We start from the raw sequence: 25,948 nt of genomic DNA, 5'->3' as shown, positions 1-25,948 counted from the left end.
ATTGGCAGAGAATTACAATCCCAAATACAGCTTGTGCATGCGCAGTTATTTTGATGTTGCTACTAATGCGTCTAAATGCATCACATAATGCAAAGGGGACAAATTCCAGCATATTAGGGCCTTCGCATATTTCAGAACCACTTCATAAAAACTGCAGAAGAGCAATATAAACACAATATGATTGGGGAAAACTATTTATTAAGCAACTTGTATAATTTAAATTTCAAGAACTTTCCTGTGTAAAATAGTTAGGTCAACAGTTAGGCAGTGCATTGTTCTCAAAGGATCACATCTCTAAATGAATGGGCAAAATATATCAGCAAAGAAAAAATGCAACATATCTGCCTGACAGAACCTTACATTTACTGTATACAATGCTACCCAGCCATGATAATTGCAGTGTGGGGTGGAGCCAGCCATTAAACCATTAGATGGTGGACAAACTCAATCATTGAGGGATAGAAACATAGAAACATAGAAAATAGGTGCAGGAGTAGGCTATTTGGCCCTTCAAGCCTGCACCACCATTCAATAAAATCATGGCTGATCATTCGCTCAGTACCCCTTTCCTGCTTTCTCTCCATACTCCTTGATCCCTTTAGCCGTAAGGGCCATATCCAACTCCCTCTTGAATATATTTAATGAACTGGCATCAACAACTCTCTGCGGTAGGGAATTCCACAGGTTAACAACTCCCTGAGTGAAGAAGTTTCTCCTCATCTCAGTCCTAAATGGCCTACCCCTTATCCTTAGACTGTGTCCCCTGGTTCTGGACTTCCCCAACATCGGGAACATTCTTCCTGCATCTAACCTGTCCAGTCCCATCAGATTTTTATATGTTTCTATGAGATCCCCTCTCATCCTTCTAAACTCCAATGTATAAAGGCCCAGTCGATCCAATCTCTCCTCATATGTCAGTCCAGCCATCCCGTCAATCAGTCTGGTGAAGCTTCGCTGCACTCCCTCAATAGCAAGAACGTCCTTCCTCAGATTTGGAGACCAAAACTGAGCACAATATTTTCGGTAAAGCTTGTACTGATCTGCAATCGAGAACATTAAAAGAGGTGCCACAAACTCAAGTGGCTTCCACTCTCTACTGGAGACTACACAGATATTACAGTTATAATGTAACAAAGTTCTGTAGCATTAGCCCCCAATTATTACATAGAAAACTAACTGTTACTGAGAGCAATTCATGCATACTGTGCAGCAGGGTGCAATTCTGGCTTTTGATGTTGATGTCCATTAAGTGAAAATATATAAATGAGCACTTGCCCTCCCCCTGCTCCAGAGGTTAATAATGAACAATATTGATTTAATTTGTGGCCATCACCTATTATGAGTTTAACATAAAAGGAGGGCATACCTTTGCTCTGTGCGTAAAGTGAAACAAAACTTATTTTACTCGACTGTCATTATAAACCTCCCTCGTTCAGTAAAATTATATCTCTGTCAACTGTACAGGCAGAGGAAAGCTAAAGCTTAACATTCGGCAAAGGGTCAAATGCTAAATGTATGCAGCTGCCCAGATCTAGTAGTGAGATGTAGAAGGTACAGGAAGTGCACAACCTTCTGACCTGATGAATTAACTCGAGACACATTTCTTACATTGCTGGTCTATGTGGACCAATCCCTTACATCAAGGAAACTCCATGGCCAGAGAATTAAAGTCCCTGTTAAGACTTTTCAGGAACAATTATTTTTCTGCTGTTACTGGAGTTCCTGGATTTCGCCAACAGAGCAAAGAGGGTGAATTCTCGAGCATGAGCAGCCTTCACACATTGCAGAGCCACTTTTGCCGATTTCAACTAATATTTGTATAGTACAATACATCCGCGTTGGTGGAGGTAGTGTTGTCATTGGAAAAAATGATGTAGAATAACTGCATTACTTGTGTATTTGCATTGCTAAATGAGATGCATCTTTGTGAAGGGTTACCACGCAAGACAGATTAGACTGTAACCATGATCCTATGTGTGTATGGATATCGATTATGTGTACATGAATTAATGCTGTAGAAGATCCATTGTTTAAGTAAATTACATTAATCTTTGTTATTGCATTCCTGATGTTGCTTGAATCAAAGATTTAAAGAAGTCTCTCCACTATTATACAAACATTGCCTCATTACAAGAAATGACAGCCATACTGAATTAACCAATTCCAAGTGTTAATGATTGTACTTTATTGATTGGTATTTTTTGCTTTGTGTTATGTACTGTACTTTGTCTATTAGCTATGCTTGGATAGGAATAGTAAATGTGCTTCACTAAACTAAACTGTAGGAATATATTTTGAAGATAAATGAACCTAAGTCTATTAACCTAGGCCATTTTAACAGATTAGATAAAATACGCCAAACTGAACTAGAACAACTCAGGCTGATGTTAAATCCACAGCTTGTTTTAATTCAATTAATGACGTATGTTCTGAAATCAATGATGGTTTTATTATATTGGATAAATGACTTCCAAGCAACATGACCTTGCTTCTGTCTTCTAGTTTATCTTTGACTGCATCATGCAGCATAACATTAACGGAGGACCAGGATTAAGCACATCCTATTTTGAAGCACAATTCCGATTCAAATGCAGAATTCCAATGTACTGTTTTATTCACTCTCATTAAAGAGAAATTTTGATTTGGGCGTAATCTTGCTGAGCCATATTGTTTATTTATTAGGGGCCATTAGTAACCTGTAACATTGCTCTAGCTTGCCATAACATATTAATGACATTATAAATTAGATTGTCACACTTTTGTTACACCTTTTGTGTCAACTTTTTCCCATTGTGCCCATATTTATAATAGATCTTGCCTCTGTACACTCATCAATGAGATTACACAATTTGGACACTAAGTTGCCACAAATCACTCTTGATGCTTTCTGAAATGTTTAAAAAAAATTTTTTTTCTTACTAACTGAAATTTATAATATCTAAAATTAAAGGAGGTAAATAGATAGAAAGATAGATAAATAGATAGATAGATAGAAAGACAGACAAACAGATAAATAAATAACAATGACTATGTTCTCATTACCCACATGTTAAAATTCTCATCCTGGTTTTTATATCTCTCTATGGTCTCATCCCTTCCTATCCCTGTAACTTATCCTTCGAGATATCTGCGCTCCTCCAATTCTGCTTCTTGCACATCCTGTATTTTAATTGCTTAACCATCTGTGGCTATGCCTTCAGCTGCCTAGGCCCTAACCTTTCCGCTTCTCTACCTCTCTCTCCTCCTTTAAGGTGCTCTTTAAAACGTACCTCTTTGACTAAGCTTTTGGTCACCTGCACTGATATCTCCCTATATGGCTCAGTGTTAAATTATGTTTGATAACGCTCATGTGATGCGCCTTGGAATGTTTTGCTATGTTAACGGCGCTATATAAATGCAAGTTGTTGTAGATTTTGCTTGCTGGCTTATGAACTTATAAGAACATAAGAACATAAGAAATAGGAGCAGGAGTAGGCCATACGGCCCCTCAAGCCTGATCCGCCATTTAATACAATCATGGCTGATCCTGTCATGCATGTAACCACAATGTAACAACCTAGATGCACACCTTGGCCACAAGGGGTGAACTTGTGGAAGACACTCCTTACCTGATCTCCCAGGTATATAAAGGGAGGTCCCACGCAGGGTCATCACTTGAGGAGTGCTGTGAATAAAGAGTTGAGGTCACAGAGTGACCTTGTCCCCAGAATGTGCCTCGTGTGGTTTCATGCTGTAGAGTAAGGGCTTTAAATTGGTGACGAGAAACGGGAACTCACGACCCACGAGAATGGCCACCGGTAGGGCAGAGGAATGGTACTATGTTGGGGAAGACTGGGACGATTTTGTCGAGAGGCTTCAGCAAATCTTCGTTACGAAAGAATCGCTGGGGGATGCAGTGGCCGACAAGCGAAGGGCTCATTGTTTGACCAGCTGCAGACAAAAGACTTATGCGCTCATGAAGGACTTACTAGCACCCGAAAAGCCGTCGGACAAAACCTTTGAAGAACCTAGCAAACTGATCGGGGAGCACCTCAAACTGGCGAGTAGCATATATATGGCCCGACACAGATTCTACACCCACCGACATCGTGAAGGACAGAGCATACCTGATTTCGTAGCGGACCTCCAGCGTTTGGCCAGCCTCTATAAATTTACAGACGCCTGCAGGGAGGAAATGCGAATGAGCTTCTTTATCGAGAGCATCTGTCATGCAGGAATTTTCCACAAATTAATTGAGACCAAGGATTTAACCTTGGAAGCGGCGGCGTTGTTAGCTCAAACATTCAAGGCGGGGAAGGAAAAGACGAATATAATATACAAGCGCAATTCTGCCTCTAACGTGGCGATGGATCAGGGAGTCAACATCATCAATGCGACTCAGAGGCCCACAGGCTGGCAGGGGCAGTCCGACATTCCTCAGGCAGCAATAGACCCCAGAGTAGGACTCCAACAGAGACAATGGCAGGCTGAACGGACATTCATGCATCACAGCAGACACTGCGGCCTGGGATGGGGCCATTGACACCCACTAATAGGGTACTTAAGAGCAGTCAAAGGGACAGTCAGCGCGGAATGCCTGGCCATAGTCCCTTTGTCCCCAACAATGGAAACCATAACTCATGCTGGAGGTGTAGGGGAAAACACTCAGCCAGATCTTGCAGATTTCAACAGTTTGTCTGCAGAAAGTGCAATCTCAGTGGCCATTTAGCTCAAATGTGCAGGAAGCCTGCAACCAGACTAATATATGAGGCGGGGGGACCAGAAGAGGGTCCTTTGAGGCAGGATGACTTTTGGGGCAAATCGATGGATGCCGAGGTTCAGCGGGTCCATGCGGCGAACAGTTCATACACCAAAACGCCACCAATGATGATGAGGGTTTTATTAAATGGCATCCCAGTACGCATGGAGCTGGACACTGCGGCCAGCCTGTCACTCATGGGCCTTCAGCAATTTGAGAATCTATGGCCACTTTAAAGCCAGTAGACCCAAATTAGCACGTATTGAGACATAATTACAGACTTACAATAAAGAAATCATTCCGTTGCTAGGCAGTGCAATGTTGGCTGTCACACACAATGGGTTAGTGAATCGGCTGCCGCTCTGGATTGTCCCGGGTAATGGTCCCGCACTGTTGGGGAGGAGCTGGTTAGCCGAGATGAACTGGAAATGGGGGGATGTTCACGCAATGTCATCTGTGGAGCGAAGTTCGTGCTCACAAGTCCTACAACAATTCGATTCACTATTCCAACCTGGCGTTGAGACTTTCAAAGGCACCAAAGTAGTAATACACATCACCCCGGACGCCAGGCCAGTGCACCACAAAGCCTGAGCGGTGCCGTATGCGATGCGGGAAAAAATCGAGGGCGAATTGGACTGGCTGTTGAGAGAGGGCATCATCTCGCCTGTTAAATTCAGTGACTGGGCGAGCCCCATCGTTCCCATCCTAAAAGCGGATGGCTCTGTCAGGATCTGTGGCGACAACAAGGCCACCATCAATCGGGTGTCCCGACAAGATCAATACCTGCTCCCGAGAGCGGAGGATCTTTATACCACGCTGGCAGGCGGCAAGCTGTTCACCAAGTTGGACCTCACCTTAGCTTATATGACCCAGGAACTGGCCGATGAATCTAAACTACTGACCACCATCACCACGCACAAGGGACTGTTCGTTTACAACAGGTGCCCGTTTGGCATTCGATCAGCAGCCGCGATTTTTCAAAGAAACATGGAAAGCCTGCTTAAATCCATTCCTGGAACGATCGTATTCCAGGACGACATCCTCATCACGGGTCGAGACACCGAGGAACACCTACACAACCTGGAGGAGGTGCTACGCCGACTGGACCGGGTAGGCCTGTGACTCAAGAAGTCTAAATGTGTGTTTTTAACTCCTGAGGTTGAGTTTCTGGGCAGGAGGGCTGCCGCAGATGGGATTCGGCCCACCGAATCTAAATCGGAAGCGATTCGACGAGCACCCAGGCCCTGCAACACATCAGAGCTGCGTTCATTCCTGGGACTGTTGAACTATTTCGGGAACTTTCTGCCGAACTTGAGCACATTGTTGGAGCCGCTACACGTGCTCCTGCGTAAGGGTTGCGATTAGTTTTTGGGGGACTGTCAGGGACGGGCTTTTGATCGGGCATGTAACCTACTTTGTTCAAACAAGTTGTTGACCATGTACGACCCCTGTAAAAAATTGGTTCTGACATGTGATGCATCGTCCTATGGGGTTAGGTGTATGTTGCAGCAGGGCAATGCTGAGGGTCAACTACAACCTGTGGCTTATGCCTCTAGGTCGCTCTCTCAAGCAGAACGTGGATATGGGATGGTCGAGAAAGAAGCGCTTGCATGTGTCTATGGTGTAAAAAAAATGCATCAGTACCTCTTTGGTAGGAAGTTTGGATTAGAGATGGATCACAAGCCATTAACATCCCTGTTGTCAGACAGCAAGGCTGTCAATGCCAATGCATCAGCCCACATACAGCGATGGGCTCTCACGCTGGCTGCTTATGACTACTCCATCCGGCACCGGCCCGGCATTGAAAATTGCGCTGACGCACTCAGCAGGCTTCCACTGGCCACCACTGAGGGGGCAGCGGAGCAAAGCGCTGAGATGGTCATGGCTGTCGATGCCTTTGACAGCGCAGGCTCCCCCATCACAGTCCGCCAGATCAAAACCTGGACAAACAGAGATCCCCTCCTATCCCTGATTAAGAAATGTGTCCTGACTAGGGATTGGGCGCCCACACACGGAGCATGCCCTGAGGAGGTCAGACCGTTCCACAGACGGATGGATGAGCTCTCCATCCAAGTCGACTGCCTACTATGGGGCAGCCGGATAGTTATGCCCCAGAAGGGCAGGGAGGCATTCATCAGGGAACTCCACAGCGAGCACCCAGGCATTGTGCTCATGGAGGCCATTGCCCGGTCATACGTTTGGTGGCCTGGAATTGATTCAGACCTGGAACACTGTGTTCACAGGTGCACGACGTGTGCCCAGCTGGGTAATACCCCCAGGGAAGCCCCGCTTAGTCCGTGGCCCTGGCCCACCAAGCCATGGTCATGCATTCATGTTAACTACGCGGGCCCGGTCATGTGAAAGATGTTCCTTATTGTGGTAGATGCGTATTCAAAATGGATCGAGTGCATCATTCTGAATTCATGCACATCATCCACCACCGTGGAAAGCCTACGTGCGATCTTTGCAACCCATGGCTTGCCAGACATCCTGGTTAGTGATAATGGCCCATGCTTCACAAGCTATGAATTCCGAGAGTTTATGTCAGGCAATGGCATCAACCACATCAGGACTGCGCCGTTCAAGCCGGCCTCCAATGGCCAGGCGGAACGTGCAGTCCAAATCATTAAGCAAGGTATGCTCAGGATTCAAGGACCCTCCCTACAATGCCGCCTATCGTGCCTCCTGCTGGCCTATAGATCCCGACCGCACTCGCTCACGGGGGTCCCGCCTGCAGAGCTACTTATGAAACGGACATTCAAAACTCGGTTGTCGTTCATTCACCCAGTCCTAACCGACAAAGTTGAGGGCAAGCGCAAGTCACAAAAGAGTACAATGACCATAATTCGAGGGGGAGATGTATAGAAATAAATGATCCTGTATTCGTCCTCAATCACGCCATAGAGCCCAAATGGCTTGAGGGTACTGTAATTGACAAAGAGGGGAATATGGTCCTCGTGGTAAAACTCAAAATGGTCAGATATGCCGTAAGCATCTGGACCAAGTAAAAAAAAGGTTCAGCATCGACACGGAGGAACCTGAAGAAGACCATGAGATGGAGCTCACACCACCGCCAGTGAACGAGCAACAAGAGCAATCAGAAGAATGCACAGTCCCTGCGGTCAGCCCGGACAGGTCGGAATCACCACAGGTGACAGACACTCACGTCCGTGTCCAACAACCAGTGCCCCAACTGCGGCGCTCCACGAGGGAGCGTAGGCCACCTGAAAGACTAAACCTATGATCCTAGCAAGACTTTGGGGGGGGGGGGGGAAGGTGATGTCATGTATGTAACCACAATGTAACATCACTGTATTACTGTATACACACAACCTAGATGCACATCTTGACGACAAGGAGTGAACTTGTGGGAGACACTCCTTACCTAATCTCCCAGGTATATAACGGGAGGTCTCACGCAGGGTCATCACTTGTGGAGTGCTGTGAATAAAGAGTTAAGGTCACAGAGTGACCTTGTCCCCAGAATGTGCCTCGTGTGGTTTCATGCTGTAGAATAACGACTTTACAGATCCGATCATGGATTCAGGTCCACTTCCCTGCCTGCTCCCCATAACACCTTAATCCCTTATCGGTTAAGAAGCTGTCTATCTCTGTCTTAAATTTATTCAATGTCCCAGCTTCCACAGCTCTCTGAGGCAGCAAATTCCACAGATTTACAACCCTCTGAGAGAAGAAATTCCTCCTCATTTCAGTTTTAAATGGGCGGCCCATTATTCTAAGATTATGCCCCCTAGTTCTAGTCTCCCCTATCAGTGAAAACTTTCTCTCTGCATCCACCTTGTCAAGCCCCCTCATAATCTTATATGTTTCGATAAGATCACCTCTCATTCTTCTGAATTCCAATGAGTAGAGGCCCAACCTCCTCAACCTTTCCTCATAAGTCAATCCCCTCACCTCTGGAATCAACCTAGTGAACCTTCTCTGAACTGCCTCCAAAGCAAATATATCCTTTCCTAAACATGGAAACCAAAACTGCACGCAGTATTCCAGGTGTGGCCTCACCAATACCCTGTACAACTGTAGCAAGACTTCCCTGCTTTTATACTTCATCCCTTTTGCAATAAAGGCCAAGATTCCATTGGCCTTTCTGATCACTTGCTGTACCTGCATACTAACTTTTTGTGTTTCATGCACAAGTACCCTCCAGGTCCTGCTGTACTGCAGCACTTTGCAATCTTTCTCCATTTAAGTAATAACTTTCTCAGAAAGTATATTAAGTAGAGAGAGAGAGAGAAAACACACACACTGGGGAAGCAGAGAGAGGTGAGGACGAGAGAGTGAGAAAAGGAGCCTTTCTTCATTCAATGTTACTTCAATATTCAAAAGAAAACAGTCGAATGCTAAAGCCAAATAATGACCTCATCTGTGCCTCTTTTCGCAGTTACAAAAGATCAATTCTATGCTGTATGGTTGAATAGCCTACCACTATGGATAGAATCAAAGAGGATGAACAGCCACTTGAGTGAGGGAGGAAAGGTGGCCAGAATCTGTGGCACTGTCCCCCACTAAGATTCAATGCCTTCAGGTGAGGAGGGAATTGGTTTAAAATGATCGGTAGCACAACAAGACAAATTCAGTGAGGCGCAGACACAGAGTGGAACCTTGCTAGATGTGAGTGAGATTTGGAGACAAGGCTATAACACAGTAGTCCTGATTCTCTGACCTGCATTCCTATTGAATAAGGCTCTGCTCCAGCACTGCTGCCTTGTTGATTTTGCTCTGTAGTTCACACATCTAATCATTGATGTCGACAGGCAGCCTAGAAAACAATTGAATGCTGAAACCAAATAATGATCTCATCTGTGCCTTTGTTCACAGTTACGAAAGATCAAATCTAATCACTTACACCTGTGAGATTCTATTTTCCAACATTTCTGACACAGGGGGAGAGGGACAGTATGAGAGAGACAAATAGAGAGAAAAGCAGGCCGCTGTTTATTTTCCTCACTCCAATTTTATTCAATTAAAAAAACGTACAAGTTGCATTTTGAAAGCAAACAATAGGGGGCACTTTTAACCATGTCAGCCTCATGCAAACTGAACAGGTGGGCAGTTTAAATAGCTTGTGGAATTTACCCACGCCGATAACACTATCTTCCCGTGCGTTCCAATCTTCAGTTACTCTTCTGTGCAGGTGAGAGGGACAGGTGAGAGAAGCCATTCTTTAAATGTGCAAATGATGTACTCAGGGCTAGACTGCAATTTTAACTAAAGTCGAGTGCAGAGAAGCTGTTGGAGCTTCCCCACCAGACCAACATAGTGGGATGAGGAGTCAGGCCCATAAAAGATCCAAAGAGCTAAGTTGGTCTTCTTCCCCCCCCGCCCCACAACGGGGGTAACCTGCCATCCAACATCATGCTCCTGCTCACTGGCCAACTGCTGCTTCTTGCTGGGTTCGGGCAGGACTATTGAGGCCTATGCAGATGAGGCTCAAGGGAATGTTTCCTGACCCTCACTGAGGCTCTTGAGTTCCAGGTGCCTGTATGACTGCCACCTCTAGTTAAAAAAATTGAAGTTAAAGTCCCTTTGATTGAAACAGAACAGGAAGGGAGAGTAGGAACGACAGAAACTGGTTGAGGGTGAAAGGGATTGTGGCCTCTAATCATCCACCCTTGGGGAGAATAATTGGGAGTGATGGCATAGCAAGGGGAAAGGAGGATATAGGAGTGAAGGGGATAGTTCATGGAGCAAAGAGGTAGGAGTAGTGATGGGTGTTAACGGGTTATATGAAGGGACTCCAGGGACTTGCGCACATCAATCTAGGCTGACACTCTAATACTGTGCTGAGGGAGTGCTGTACTGTCTTTCGGATGAGACGTTAAACTGAGGCCCAGTCTGCTCTCTCAGGTGGACGTAAAAGATCCCATGCACTATTTTGAAGAAGAGCAGGGGAGTTATCCCCGGTGTCCTGGCCAATATTTATCCCTCAATCAACACAACAAAAAAACAGATTATCTGGTCATTGTCGCATTGCTGTTTGTGAGAGCTTCCTTGGACACAAATTGGCTGCCATGTTTCCCACATTACAACAGTGACAACACTCCAAAAGTACTTCATTGGCTGTAAAGTGCTTCGAGACGTCCAGCGATTGTGAAAGGCGCTATGTAAATCCAAGCCTTTTTTTCTTATGACCTTTAATGCAGTAATTACACCTTTCTTCCATTGGTGGTGCTGCAACCCTTCGATAAGCAAAAGGATGTTTACATAGGCAGCCTCCATAACAAAGGAATTTATAATGGGAAAGTTCAAAAAGAAATGTATGCAGAAAGATTACAGCATGTGTAATTCTACTGGTTTCATATTTTTGTTCCCATCCTTTAAAATACGACACTATTGTAAACTCTATTTAATCATGAACAAGAATTTTCTGGGCCAATTTTGAATATGAATAAATACAAAGCAATAAATGTCATTGTTCATTAATAGAAAATCCTGTTCAAGGATAAACATTATACGCATAGAGCATTTCATTATAAGCGTTTTTTAAAAACTGTTGCTTGTGGAAATTTTATGATTACTCAATTACATTCAATACAGCAAGGTTGATCTGTAAATCACATTTTTACACAAAGCCATAAAGAAATGTTAACCCAACATTGATTTAATTGTGCATGAAGAATTCTTACCACCACCTAAAGTGATTTTGAGATAAAGATAGAAGAGGAGGTAGAGATAGATAGATAGATAGATAGATAGATAGATAGATAGATAGATAGATAGATAGATAGATAGATAGATAGATAGATAGATAGATAGATAGATAGATAGATAGATAGATAGATAGATAGATAGATAGATAGATAGATAGATAGATAGATAGATAGATAGATAGATATGGGGCTCAATTCCCAGATGCGCTGAAAAAAAATGTTGGAACTTTGGCCACTGTCTGGCCTCTTCACTGCAGTCGCGCAGTGTGGCCAGTCGTTCTACACTGGAAAATGTGCTGGGACGTCTGCACATGCGCAGTGGTGATTCGTGATGTCCGCGCATGCGCAGTAGCGCTGCGAGTCTGCAACAACAGTACCAATTTATCAACATACTGATGTAGGTCTCTCTGTCAGTTTGAGAGCATGGCAATGTTCTTCCTCCCTCTCATCAGCCGTGTGCTGTTTATCCTCACACTGACGCTATTTTGGCATCTGATTGGCACTGAATTTACATCATTCCCTCTTTTCGACTCTGTGTTGCTCTTGTTATCTCTGTCTCACTGAAACTGTGGCTCCTTTTGGCAAAATTCTCTATCTCATAAATTTTGCCTCCTTTGTTGGGCTAGGGGCAGGCAGGAGAACTGATTTTTTCACTTTCACTTCTCCTGCCCGCCCCTAGCCCTGGCCGAATGGCCACCCGGTGTGTTGTCCCGCCCCTAGCCCAGGCCGAATGGCCACCCGGTGTGTTGTCCCTCCCCTAGCCCAGGCCGAGTGGCCACCCGGTGTGTTGTCCCGCCTCTATCCCAGGCTGAGTGGCCTCCCGGTGTGTTGTCCCGCCCCTAGCCCTGGCCGAGTGGCCACCCGGTGTGTTGTCCCGCCTCTATCCCAGGCCGAATGGCCACCCGATGTGTTGTCCCGCCCCTAGCCCAGGCCGAGTGGCCACCCGGTGTGTTGTCCCGCCTCTATCCCAGGCCGAGTGGCCTCCAAGTGTGTTCTCCTGCCCCTAGCCCAGGCCGAATGGCCACCCGGTGTGTTGTCCCTCCCCTAGCCCTGGCCGAATGGCCACCCGGTGTGTTGTCCCGCCTCTATCCCAGGCCGAGTGGCCTCCCAGTGCATTGTCCCGCCCCTAGCCCAGGCCGAGTGGCCACCCGGTGTGTTCTCCCGCCCCTAGCCTAGGCCGAATGGCCACCCGGTGTGTTGTCCCTCCCCTAGCCCAGGCCGAGTGGCCACCCGGTGTGTTGTCCCTCCCCTAGCCCAGGCCGAGTGGCCTCCCGGTATGTTCTCCTGCCCCTATCCCTGGCCGAATGGCCACCTGGTGTGTTGTCCCGCCCCTAGCCCAGACCGAGTGGCCACCCGGTGTGTTGTCCCTCCCCTAGCCTAGGCCGAGTGGCCTCCCGGTGTGTTGTCCCGCCCCTATCCCAGGCCGAGTGGCCTCCCGGTGTGTTCTCCTGCCCCTAGCCCAGGCCGAGTGGCCACCTGGTGTCCCACCCCTATCCCTGGCCGAGTGGCCTCCCAGTGCATTGTCCCGCCCCTATCCCAGGCCGAGTGGCCTCCCGATGCGTTGTCCCGTCCCTATCCCTGGCCGAGTGGTCACCCACACTGGCCCGCTGCCTTCGCGGGCCAAGTACAGAAAGGTGAATTGCAGTTTGAAGACGAAGATAGGACTTCAATTTTTTATTTCTTATAGAAATGTTAGTAAATTTTGTTTGCAAACATTGCTAAGGGTAAGGCTTGGTTGGTTTAGGTGCAGGTCCTCTCTGCTTCCCTCACCTATCCCAGGCCGAATGGCCTCCGATGTACCTTCCTGCGCCAATTTCTTTAACTCTCCGCAAGTGTTTTCTCAATTGGCCACATATGCTGGCCTAAGTAGAAATGGATTAACTATTAGCTGGCCAAAGTTGGCTAAATGGGCAGAAGTGGCGTAGGTGGCTGGTAACGCCCCCTTTTGAGAAAAAAAACGAACCTAAAAAAACCGTAACTAAGTGAGTTACGCTGATACGAATTGATTGGGGAAACTGGGGATTTGGAAGTTACGCCAGAAAAAGCAGGTTACTCCCAAAAAAATGGAGCAACACCTGGCCAAAATTGAGCCCAGAGATTGTAATGTCTTCTCTACGACCTCACAAAGCACACTACAGACAAAATGGCTCCAAACATCATGGGGCCGATTTTCAGCACCTCACCGCCCGCTGACAGATCCTGAAGATCCGCCCAGTGCGGGGTGGCCTGGAGCAGGCGGGAGGGGAGAGCTGCCCCGAGTGGCGCAACTGAGCTCCCGCCCGCCGAGCTCTCAGATTCCTGTGGGCGGGAGTCGGCAGGACTCGGTGGCAGAACGGGAGTGGACCGTTGGCTGCAGGCTGGTCTGTCCCCGATGGTAAGTATGAAGAACCTGAAAAAATGGTAAGTGAACATTTTAAAAAAAAAATTTCAACAGCAGGAAAGAGGTACTGAAGATGCATGATCAGCCATGATCATATTGAATGGTGGTGCGAATGGCCTACTCCTGCACCTACTTTCTATGTTTCTATGTATGGGGTCCCCTGAAGGTCTTCAGATACTTTTTTTATTTTTTGCTGTTGTTTTTCTTTTTCACATCTTCGACCCTCCATGGGCCCGATTCTACCCTCGGCGACACTTGGGTGGCAAGCGCCTCTGCCGCCGAGAATGCGACATCCCGCCCACTGCCGCCCAGATTGGTGGCGTACGTCGTCCATTTGCCGCCCACCGACCTTCAAGGGACCTTCTTCCTGAATAGCCTGCCCAAACTACCATCCGGTACCTCGGCGGCCATCGGCGACACTTTGGTCGGCACTTCGGCGGGCGGAGGCCTTGCTGAAAATCAACCCCTATGTGTCTTTTATTGTATTTACAGCAGTACTTGCATCACCACAGTAGTCCACTAGGTGGAGCAGTAGTCCACTAGATGGAGCGATATTACACTTCTCCCCTCTTAATAAAAAAGTAATTATAACAAGATAATCATCCTACATAACTTGCATGGTTATACATAACAAATGGACTTATTTTACCTTATTTACAAATAAAACTTAATCACTTCTTTTCTATTTCGAAGAGGATACCTTCACTCTCGAACAAAACTTTACAAACATGGTGCCGAACTTAGACATTCTAGGCCGAGACTGAGGAAATTTTTTCTCCAACAATAACCCTTGATCTACATTTTGACTCTCTACAACTTCAGACTGTTTGTCTGCTTGACTTGGACTCAGACTTAAATTCTGACATTCTTTTGGACTTGTTGCTAGTATATCTGATGTAAGATTTGCTACTGGTACTCATCAGAAATAATCGAATCATTCCAACTTTCAACTCCTTCCACAGCTGTAGGTAAAATATGATCAATGTGAACAAACCTAAACTTTCGCTGATCAAACATCTTGACCAAATATGTGCGAGGGCCACATATCTTCACTACTCCTCCTGGCAACCACTTTAACCATTTGCGGTGATGGTTCCTCACTCACACCTTCTGAATCAATTTCACATTTCTCTCTCTTACTCTACCTCTATCATGATTCTCTTTCTGTCTTAATTGTTTCTCTTCTACTGACTGTGCCAGCTTTGGCTTTAACAACGAGAACCTGGTTTGTGGCTGTCATTTGAGAAACAACTCTGCTGGTGTTCTACTAGTAGTAGTATGAGGAGTATTACGATAAGTAGTTCGAAAATTTGCTAGTTTGTGATCCAACGACAACTGTCGTTTCTTTGGATTTAGATCCAACATTTGCTTGATGAGGACACGTTTTACAATTTGTATTCTGCACTCTGCTGCACCATTTGAAGCAGGGTGGTATGGTAGAAACTTGGTATGTTTCACACCATTTCTGCTCATGGACTGTGCAAATTCTTCTGAACAAAATTGTGGCCCATTATCAGACACAATTTTTGGGGGCAGCGATATGAAGAAAACAATCTTCCCAAATTGTCTAGTATTTTACTTATAGTTATTTTCTGCATCAGAAACACATCTACCCACTTCGAATGACTATCAATCACAGTGAACAATTGCTTTTCTTCTAGCACAGAAATATATACATGGAACCTTTTCCGCTCCCTGAGAGGCTATTTCCATGGCTGTAATGGTACTGATGGTTTCTTGTTTACCAATTGACATGTCGTACACTGATTGACGATGTACTTTATATCTTTATCTAGACTTGGCCACCTTAAGGAACTGCCTGCAAAACACTTGGACAAGCACATTCCCAGGTGTGGGTCATGAAGAGCTCCTAATGATCTGAACCTGAACTTATTTGGGATAACTACTCTTGCACCCCACATGATACAATCTTTATCCACTGATAATTCATTCCTATGAATGAAGTATGGATGAATATCTTTCTGTGATATCTGGTTTGGCCAACTATTTGCGATGATGTAATCATACACCTTTGACATAACTGGGTCATGTTTGGTTGCTCTACCAATCTCTTCAGTTGTGACTGACAGTTCATCAATGTATGAAAAATGGAACACTTCTTCCCTATTGGGTGTAACTTGTGATGAGCATGGCAACCTGGGCATAGCATCAGCATTACTGTAATCAGCTGATCATCTGTACTCAATGGGCTAGACTTTCGACTTTTGTGCATATTGGCCAAAAGTGGGCATGATTTCCAGCATGGGTGGTAAAAATGGGTTTTGAAATCACCAGAGTATTGCCCATTTTCAAAACCCTAACTTTCCATTTTTGAAAATGGGCGTTACCGTGAGCAATCAGAAATGGGCGATAGAGTAAATTTTTTTTTGAACTTCTGCCATAAAGTGTCGCCGACCATAGCAATGGCAAGGCAACGCTCGTTTCCTGCGTTTCAGGAGGTCAGGGGTCATAATTACATACATATAAGTGGAGACAGCGAGAGAGGGAGCAGAGAGGAACTGAACAAGTGTGTGGGTGTGGTGTGTGCTTCTTTGGCTGTTGTGGGAGGCACGAGGGAGATTCACCAGCAGCAAAAAGCCTACTAAGCACAAAGAAGGTAGTTGGCACTGAGTTTTTGTGGAAAAAGTAATATTTAACATGAAAGGGATGGAGAAGGCAACACAGCACGCTGTGGAGACTGAGGTCGCTGGTGAAAGCAATGAGCTGGGAGAGGAACATTTGGGAGGATGCAAAAGAGCAAGGAGGTTCTTAGATGAGGCAAATGCCTCCCTCATGCAGGAGGTCGAGTCGTGCTGAGGTCAATTGACCCAGGGAAGGTGTGGCAAGCCCACCCCAAAGGCCTACCAGAAGATATGAGCCGAGATAGCCGAGGTGGTCTCGTCGGTGACCAACGAGGTGCGTGGGGCCAACCAATGCCGCAAGCGATGGAACAACCTTGTCGGATCTGCCAGAGTATGACATTTATTTACATGTACTTATATATTTATATAATTGGAATTGTAAGCGTAATGCGTGATTAAAATCAGATGTGATGTTTTGCACTTATATCGGGAAGGTTGGACTCAAAGCCTGCGGTCACGGTGTACGTCTTTCGATAAAGAATGATAATTTTTATTATAATCATGATTACATCTGTCGGTTATGTGTTGTATCAGTCTCTGTGACAGAACCTAGCAATGATGTCATGCAATGATCTCATGCCATGTCGTGCTGTTGTTACCTTTTACAGAAGAAGCTTTCGAGGAATAGGGCCGAGCAGAGGCGAATGGGTGGGGGGGCCATCAATCATCATCGAGCTCACTGACATCGAGGAGCAGGTGCTCGCACTAGTGGGGATCAACCCCCGGTTGGCCACGCAAGCAGCAGCAGAGTCTGATGTGATGCCACGTGAGTAAAGTATACACCATTGTGTGATGTAATTCAATAGATGCCACACCCACTCATATCCGACCAATATTATATGATAGATGAAGCGTAAAATTTTTCTCTAAATAATGATGTCCTCATGAGAATCATTGCAATGCAGAATTTGGTGATGGTCATGAAATGTAATGTCTGGGATGATCTTGATAGCGGTGTTGCTTTTGTCGTGCATATGCTGTGAGTAGCGCGGGACTCACCTTGTGACCCTAGCACCCCCTTCTCCTCTAATAACCTAATTTATGTTTTGCAGCTCAGCCAGCAGCACGGCCCCAGGCAAGAACACCGAACTCAGAAGGACTCGCCGGACTCTCCTCATCTGGTGCGGAGGAGCACCGATTCTTACCCATGCATCTGCTAGGTTCCTTCTCAATGGATGACAGTGCCGACTTCGAGGAGCCTGCACCCCCAACCTCCATAATCCATTCGACACCGATGACATCTCGTGCGCCTGTGGCCATTTCCACATCCAGAGTGGAGGTACCGGGCCCAAGCACCTTGTCGCAGGGCACCCCAGGTGTCTCCAGGATGGCGCTGACCAAACGGAGGTTGGTTAGACAGAACAGGTCTGCTCCCTGAGTGGCAAATCTGAGTGGAGACATGGTACACTTGTCCAGGAGGAGCGTTGACATAGATCAGCAGATCCAACAGACAATGGAGGGCATACCCCTCCAGCTGGCCAGCATGTCCGCCACCATGACGGAATACGTGCCACGGATGGCGGAGGCCCTGGAGCTGATAGCCAGGAACACTGGTGGCAGAGGCCTCCCAATGGTCCCGGAGTGTGGCACTGCACCCCAAGGTGCCGCACCCCCATTGCCAATGACACATGAGAGCCAGGAGGATGATCTTGCTTCTGGCTTGGAGCACGTTCCCACCTTGGGACCCTCCTCTTCCGTATCCATCCAAGCAACGGTTCTGCCGTCATCCCGCCCAATGAAGCAGTGCCTGAGGAGCTCCTCGGCCAGCGGCTTAGAGTCAGGAGGGGAAGGGGTAGAGGTAGGGAGGAGAAGCCGGGGAGGAGAAGCCGGGGGGGGGGGGTAAGGAAAGCGAGGTGCATGGCTGCAGGTGTTGTCTTGGGCATATTTTTATGTTGTTGGTGCTATTTTGGTGGGAGTGTCAGGGGAAGGGGCGAGGGGATGACATTGCTGGTTTGCATTTATGTTCTTTGTTGCTGGAATGATGTAAATGTGATAAGTTGTTATGGGGTGGGACGGGGGTGGGGTGGGGTATTTTTTACAGTTATAATTATGATTTCACCCAAATGGTTGGATTAAATGTTTTTTATTTAACATAACCTTGTTGCGCATTGTCTCAGATAGCTGCATCGTTACAAACTGATGATTCCTTAACATGAAAAGGTATAATTACACTTAACTTGAATCAACTTAAACTTTAACTGTCCACAAGCTGAGGTATGACCTGCACACCCAGCAGTGTTGCAGCTTTCTAAATAACACCAACGTTCGTACAAGCAAAACGTTCTTTTATGAGCTGCTGACTTAAGAGTCTTGCAGCTATGTAGCCACCACGGGCCCTTTTCTGCAGTCTAGCAGTTGGCGATGGGCATGGTTTCAACGTCAGCCTGATTGTCTGGGCCGTGGTCAGCATCCAACTCCTCGTGCTCCTCTTCCTCTCTCTCCTGAGGTGGACCGTCAGTCCCTTCTGGCAATTCTTGTCCCCTCCTGATAGCCAAGTTGTGCAGCATTGAGCACACCACCACGAATTGAGTTATCTGCTCAAGGTGGTATTGGAGTTCGATTCCTGAGTGGTCCAGGCATCTAAAGCGCTGCTTAAGCATTCCAATGGTTTTCTCGACGATAATACAAGTGGCTCTGTGGCTCTCATTGTATCATTTCTTGGCTTCGATGTGGGTATCACACAGCAGGGTCATTAGCCAGGTGGCGAGGCCATATCCTTTGTCATCAAGCTTCCAGCATTGACCTTGTGGCTAATTGTTAAACAAGTCAGATACAGTGCTCTCACGCAGGATGTGAGCAACATAGGTGCTACCCGGAAATTTGGTATTCACTGCCATAATTATTTGCTGGTGATTGACAACAAGTTGTACATTCAGGGAGTGGAATCCCTTGCGGTTCCTAAAAACCTCTGCATCCTGAAAAGGTGCCCGCATTGCGATGTGCATACAGTCTATTGCTCCCTGTACCTTGGGGAAGTTAGTAATTCGGTAAAATCCTAGAGCCCTCTCAGTCTAAGCCTCCCTGGTCATGGGGAAGCTGATAAAGTCCATCCTGCGTGCGTAAAGGGCTTCAGTGACCTGTCTAATGCAGCAATGTGTGGTATGCTGAGATATAGCACAAATGTCACCAGCTGAGGCCTGAAAGGAACCCAACGCGTAGAACAAAAGTGCTTCGGTGACCTTGGCCTCGACGGAGAGTGCGGTCCTGATGGTGCTGGTAGGCTGCAGATCTCCCCTGATGAGCTGGCATATCTCACTGATAACCTCCTTGTGGAAGCGCAGTCTCCTAATGCAGGTGTTATCGGACAAGTTGAGGTTAGACCGCTTCTCCCTGTAAGTGCGGGAGGTATAAGGTCTGGTCCTCCTCATCAGTCTGGCACATCTTAGATTGGGCACATAATGCTGCCGAATATATCTTCTGCCATCTCTAGTCTGCAGCATGTGCGTACTCATCAAGACAGGCTGCAAAATGACAGCCTCCATTCCAATAACTATCAGTAGTACACCGATTGTTCACAAACAATAAATGTCCCCACTAAGACACCTAAAGTAAATTCCAATCATCCACAGTATGATAAGATGTTTGTTCAGATGTTCACATCACTTGAAAAGACCTCCAGAGTACATTCAAACTCCCCCGAAGTTGAAGCAGCTTTTTAAATGAAGTGACCTGCGATTTAAAAAATAGTGTCCATACCGCTGTGATTATTTCAGGTCAGAGCAACTTTTTCACAACGTTTTTTTTCGGCGAGCGATATTGTTGGCGAGATGTGTGCAAGGTGCCGAAAGTAACGCTGGGTGATTTTCTGGGCGTTGGTTTCAGCAAATGTGATCTTTACAACAAAAAACAGTGGCTGGGCGGTATTATTAAATATCGGCATTAATTGCATGCCAAAAGTAATGCTGGGCAATATTATGGGCATTGGTTTCACCCATTCTGATCTTTCCGCTCCAAAAAAATGGGCGGGCAGTATTATTTTTTATCGGCGTTACGTACAGCCGAAAGTAAAGCTCGGCGATAAGTGACCGAAAATGGGCGTTACTTTCCATTTTGTGGCTAAATGGCCGATATATGGGCATTATATTTCATTTCAGCATTAAAATGGACGTTAATTGGGCGGTGTGCTTGCAAAGATAATGGAAAATCTAGCCCATAGTCATACTTATATGCTGACAAAGCCCATCTTTGCATTTGGGCTGCAGTATTTGTGGAATTTCTTGAGCCCAAAAGGTAACGCCAAAGCTTCCCTTTCGATTTGCACATAATTATGCTTACTGGCACTGAGAGTGCGTGAAGCAAAAGCAATTGGTCTCTCCTCCCCCTTATGTAGTACATGAGAGATCACTGCCCCAAATCCACACGGAGAGGCGTCACATGCTAGCTTGATCTCCTTAGATACATCATAATGAACTAACATCGTGCTCTCTACCAACTGGCTTTTACATTTTTTGAATGCTGTGTCGCATTCTTCTGACCACTTCCAATGGACCTGTTTTTTCAACAGCTCATTCAGTGCATGTAACACTGTAGCCAAACTTGTTAGGAACTTCCCATAATAATTCAAAGGACCCAAAAATGACCAAAGTTCAGTGACATTCTTGGGAGTGGGTACATTTCTGATTGCATCCACCTTTCTCTTTGTTGGATGTAAACCATCTTTGTCTACTCTTTGCCCTTAAGTACTCCACTGAGTTTTGAAACAACTCACACTTGTGAGCAGTCACTCATACTCTGTGCTTCTCTAGCTGTTGGAGCACTTCATTCAATACGTTATTATGGATTTGCCTGTTTGGTGCTGAAATCAGTATGTCATCTAAATAACATACTACCCCTTTAGTGCCTTGCAAAATCTGGTTCATCACCCCTTGGAATATGGCGGGGGTGGAAGACACTCCAAATGGTCGCCTATTAAACTGATATAAGCGCAGACGAGTATTCATAGTCAAGCATGAATTGGACTCCTCATCTAGCTCCAGTTGTAAGTAGGCATTTGTGAGATCTAGCTTTGAGAAAATCTAATCACCTATCAGCGTTCTGAACAAATCTTCTACACTTGGCAATGTATTGGTTAGATTACTCTCTAGAAACTGGTTTATGGTTACTTTACAATCACCATACAACCTTACCTTCCCATCTGAGTTAGATACAACAAAAAAGGGTTTAGCCCAATTACTTAGATCTATCTTAGAGATATTATTCTCAGTTTCTCGTCTGTAAGTTCTTGCTCAACTTTCTCCTTGAGTGCGTATGGTACGGGATGTGGCTTGCAGTGAACTGGTCTAGCGTCCTTCTGTACCCTGACACTCGCATTGAAGCCTTGGATCAGACTCCCTGTTTCGCAGAACACCTTTGGATGTTGCTTGATGAAATCATTCGTCAATGCAAATCTCGTTTCAACACGAAAACTTTCATTCTAATCCAGCTTCAGTGATCCCAACCAATTTCTACCTATTAATGCAGGCTCGTCTCCTGCCACTACTAAGGGAGGCAGGCTCTGAAACTGATCCTTGTAGTTCACCGGTACGGTGGTATGTCCTACCACAAGAATTTATTCTCCTGAGTAGCCTCACAGGTCTATCTTCGACTTCTCCATCGGAAAATCACACAATTTGTCGAGGTATAGCGATTCCGGTACTACACTCACGGATGCACCAGTGTCGATTTCCATGGGTATCCTGGTTCCTGCAATGTCTACTTGGATGACGATAATTGCAAATCACTGTTAGATACCCTCATGCTCCTGATGACATGTATCTCCAGAACCTCCTCGTCCTGTTGCTTCTCTTCAATTCTATGTAGTCTCTGGTGATTTCTACTTATAGCCTTGAACATCGATTTACTCTTCAGTTGGCATGCCTTTGCAAGATGCCCAGTTTTCTTGCAGAAGAAACACTCTGCCTTCACATATGGACAGCTTTGAGCAATGTGTTGTCCCAGACACCGATAGCACAACTTCAATGTGCTGTTAACTTGGCCAGTTATGGAGGCCTTGGCGCCCAACTGCCTTTTACTTTTAACCTGCAGGCGATTCACCTCGGTAGTCTGATGACTGGAAATGGCGCAAAATTCTCGGGAATATTGGTCAGCCATACCAATCTACATAGCTGTCTGACAAGCTAAATTGAAATTCAAGTTAGGGGTTGTCAGCAACTTTCTTCTGATTGCTTAATTTTTCATCCCACAAACAATACTTGATCCTGAAAATTTTCGAAATGACAGTGAATAGATAGCTTTTTTAATGCTTCATATTCCGAAACGATAACTTTCAGCAATTTCCAAGGCCTCAAGACTATAGTGATGTTCTAACTTAGTTTGAATCTCCGCCAGTGGCGTTGCCTTTGGCTTGATGGGAAGAAGCAAATTTTTCAGGGTTTTATGCTCCTCAGGGCCTGCTTCAGTCAGGAAAATAGCTCGTTTTCTTTCTAACACCACCCGGTTACAGTTTTCATCATCGGGACTTCAACGATACTATTTGCGGTGAAAATCATTTCTAGCTGCTCCACATACACTCCAAAAATCTCTCAGTCATGATGGAACTCATCCAAACACCTTATTATTTCCATAGGCGCAGCCGGTTGGACTCTGACAGTTCAGCTAAGTGTGCTTATAATTTACCTTGGATTTTTAGCTGTTGTTCAAAACAAAGAAGCTCTCAAAGTCTCTCTGTTAGTTGGATGAATCATCCAACAATAAAAATTTCAGCTAGGCAATCCAGAAATCCGATCCTACATTGCCAATGTAATATCTTCTCTATGACATCACAAAGCACACACACTCAAGATAGCTTCAATCTGGAACTTCTTTTAATTGTTAACATCATTATTTGTATTACCACAATAGTCCACTAGGTGAAGCAGTAGTCCAGTAGGTTACTAGCTATATTACTGAGATAGAGACTGTTATGTATGTAATAACTCGATAGACTGAATAACACAGGTACAAACCTGGCTCTGCTTTATTCGGGCCCAAAGTGATTACATTACCTGATGGCTTGCCTTTTATACCTGGGCTGCACACACGTGCATACAGCCCAATGACCCGGTGGCTAGTAACCCCAAGCATACATACATGACAATATCCCCCTTTAAGATATTAGTAACAGTCTTTTTACAAATTGAGACGGTTTGGGGCTTTCCGCTCCCGAGTTGATTGTCTCAGTTCAGCTCCAGCCTTGGGCGAGCGTTCTGAGTCTGGTATGACTGGGGTCTGGGTAGCCGATCTGATGGGAGTAGCAATGACCATGTCAGGGATTGAAAGTCCAGATTCACTGATGACAGCAGAGTCCTCTGATGACTGAGGGTAGGTTGGTTGGTCACTGATTGTGTCTTCCTCAGACTGTTCCGGTTCATCTGTGTGCCGCAGCTTTATCTGATCAACATGATTCCTGCATGTTTGCCCATTCTTGAGCTTGATGATAAACACTCTGTTACCCTCCTTGGCCGTAACAGTACCAGCGATCCACTTGGGACCTTGACCATAATTTAGTTCATACACAGGATCATTAACAGAAATATCGCATGGCACGGCAGTGCGATCATGATACCACTGCTGACTTTGACGTCTGTATTCAACATGATCATTCAAGTCAGGATGGACAAGAGAGAGCCTGGTCTTGAGACCTCTCTTCATCAATAGTTCAGCAGGAAGGACCCCGGTAAGCGTGTGGGGTCTTGTCCTGTAACTAAGCAATATGCGTGACAAGCGAGTCTACAGTGAACCTTGAGTTACACATTTCATACTCTGCTTGATGGTTTGGACAGCTCGCTTTGCTTGACCATTAGATTCGGGTTTGAATGGTGCTGACCTCACATGTTTGATACCATTGAGTTTCATGAACTCTTGAAACTCCAGACTAGTGAAGCAAGGTCCGTTGTCGCATACAACGATGTCGGGCAGACCATGAATGGCAAACATGACAGGAAGACTCTCAATAGTAGTTGTGGATGTACTGGATGACATGATTATACACTCTATCCACTGGGAATATGCATCTACCACAACTAACAACATCTTTCCAAGGAAGGGACCTGCAAAGCGATGTGAATCCTGGACCATGGTTTAGATGGTCACGACCACAGACTCAGCGGCAATTCCACTGGCGCTTTTCTTAGCTGCATGCAAGTGTTGCACTGATGCACACATAATTCCAGATCAGAGTCAATTCCAGGCCACCATACATGAGACCTGGCAATGGCTTTCATCATGACAATGGCGGGAAGTGTGCTATGTAGATCATGTACAAATTTCTCTCTGCCTTTCTTAGGCATAACAACACAATTACCCCACAGTAAACAATCTGACTGAATGGATAGTTCGTCTTTGCGACGGTTGTAAGTTTGGTCTCATCACCTATTTGCTTGGGTATGGCAGGCCAATCACCACTAAGGACACAACGTTTCACAACCGATAATATCGGATCCTGGCTGGTCCAGGTCTTAACTTGTTGAGCCGTGACAGGTGTTCCTTCACTTTCAAAAGCATCCATAACTAACAGTAGGTCTGCAGGTTGTGGCATTTCCACCTCCGATGTGGGCAACGGCAGACGGCTTAGTGCATCGGCACAATACTCGGTGCCGGGTCTATGGCGAATGACATAATCATAGGCAGATAATGTCAGCGTCCACCTCTGGATGCGGGACGATGCATTGGTATTTATACCTTTGTTTTCCGAAAACAATGAAATGAGTGGCTTGTGATCCGTTTCCAGTTCAAACCGAAGACCAAACAGGTACTGATGCATCTTTTTAACCCCATACACACAGGCTAATGCTTCTTTTTCTACCATGCTGTAGGCTCTTTCCACCTTTGACAAACTTTTAGAAGCATACGCAACAGGTTGTAGTTTACCTGACTCATTAGCTTGTTGGAGCATGCAACCAACTCCATATGACGAAGCATCACAGACCAATACTAGACGCTTACACGGATCATAATGTACCAGCAGCTTGTTAGAGCAAAGCATATTAGTAGCTTTCTCAAAAGCTCTATCTTGAGGTGCAACTCAAACCCAGTTGTCACCTTTGCTTTGCAGCATGTGCAGTGGCTCTAATGAAGTGCTCAATCTAGACAGGAAATTACCAAAGTAGTTGAGTAGACCAAGGAATGAACGTAACTTCGTCACATTCTGAGGCTTGGGTGCATTTTTGATGAACTTGGTTTTCGAGTCCGTAGCCTGATGCTGTCAGCAGCCATTTTCCTGTCCAGGAATTCGACTTCCGGTGCCATGAAGATGCACTTTGAATGTTTCAGTCTGAGTTTCACTTTGTCCAGACGATGTAGAACCTCTTCCAGGTTGTTCAGATATTCGGCGGTGTCACGACCTATGACCAGGATGTCATCTTGGAACACAACGGTTCTAGGGACGGACTTCAGTAAACTCTCCATGTTCCTCTGAAATATTGCTGCAGCCGAGCGAATTCCGAAAGGACACCTGCTGTAGATAAACAGTCCATTATGTGTTGATGCACGTAAGTTTCTTCGACGTCTCGACCAGCTCCTGTGTCATGTAGGCCGATGT

The sequence above is a fragment of the Pristiophorus japonicus genome, chromosome 10, assembly GCF_044704955.1.
Source record: "Pristiophorus japonicus isolate sPriJap1 chromosome 10, sPriJap1.hap1, whole genome shotgun sequence".
Taxonomy (NCBI): Eukaryota; Metazoa; Chordata; class Chondrichthyes; family Pristiophoridae; genus Pristiophorus; species Pristiophorus japonicus.
This window is presented reverse-complemented; position numbering follows the sequence as displayed.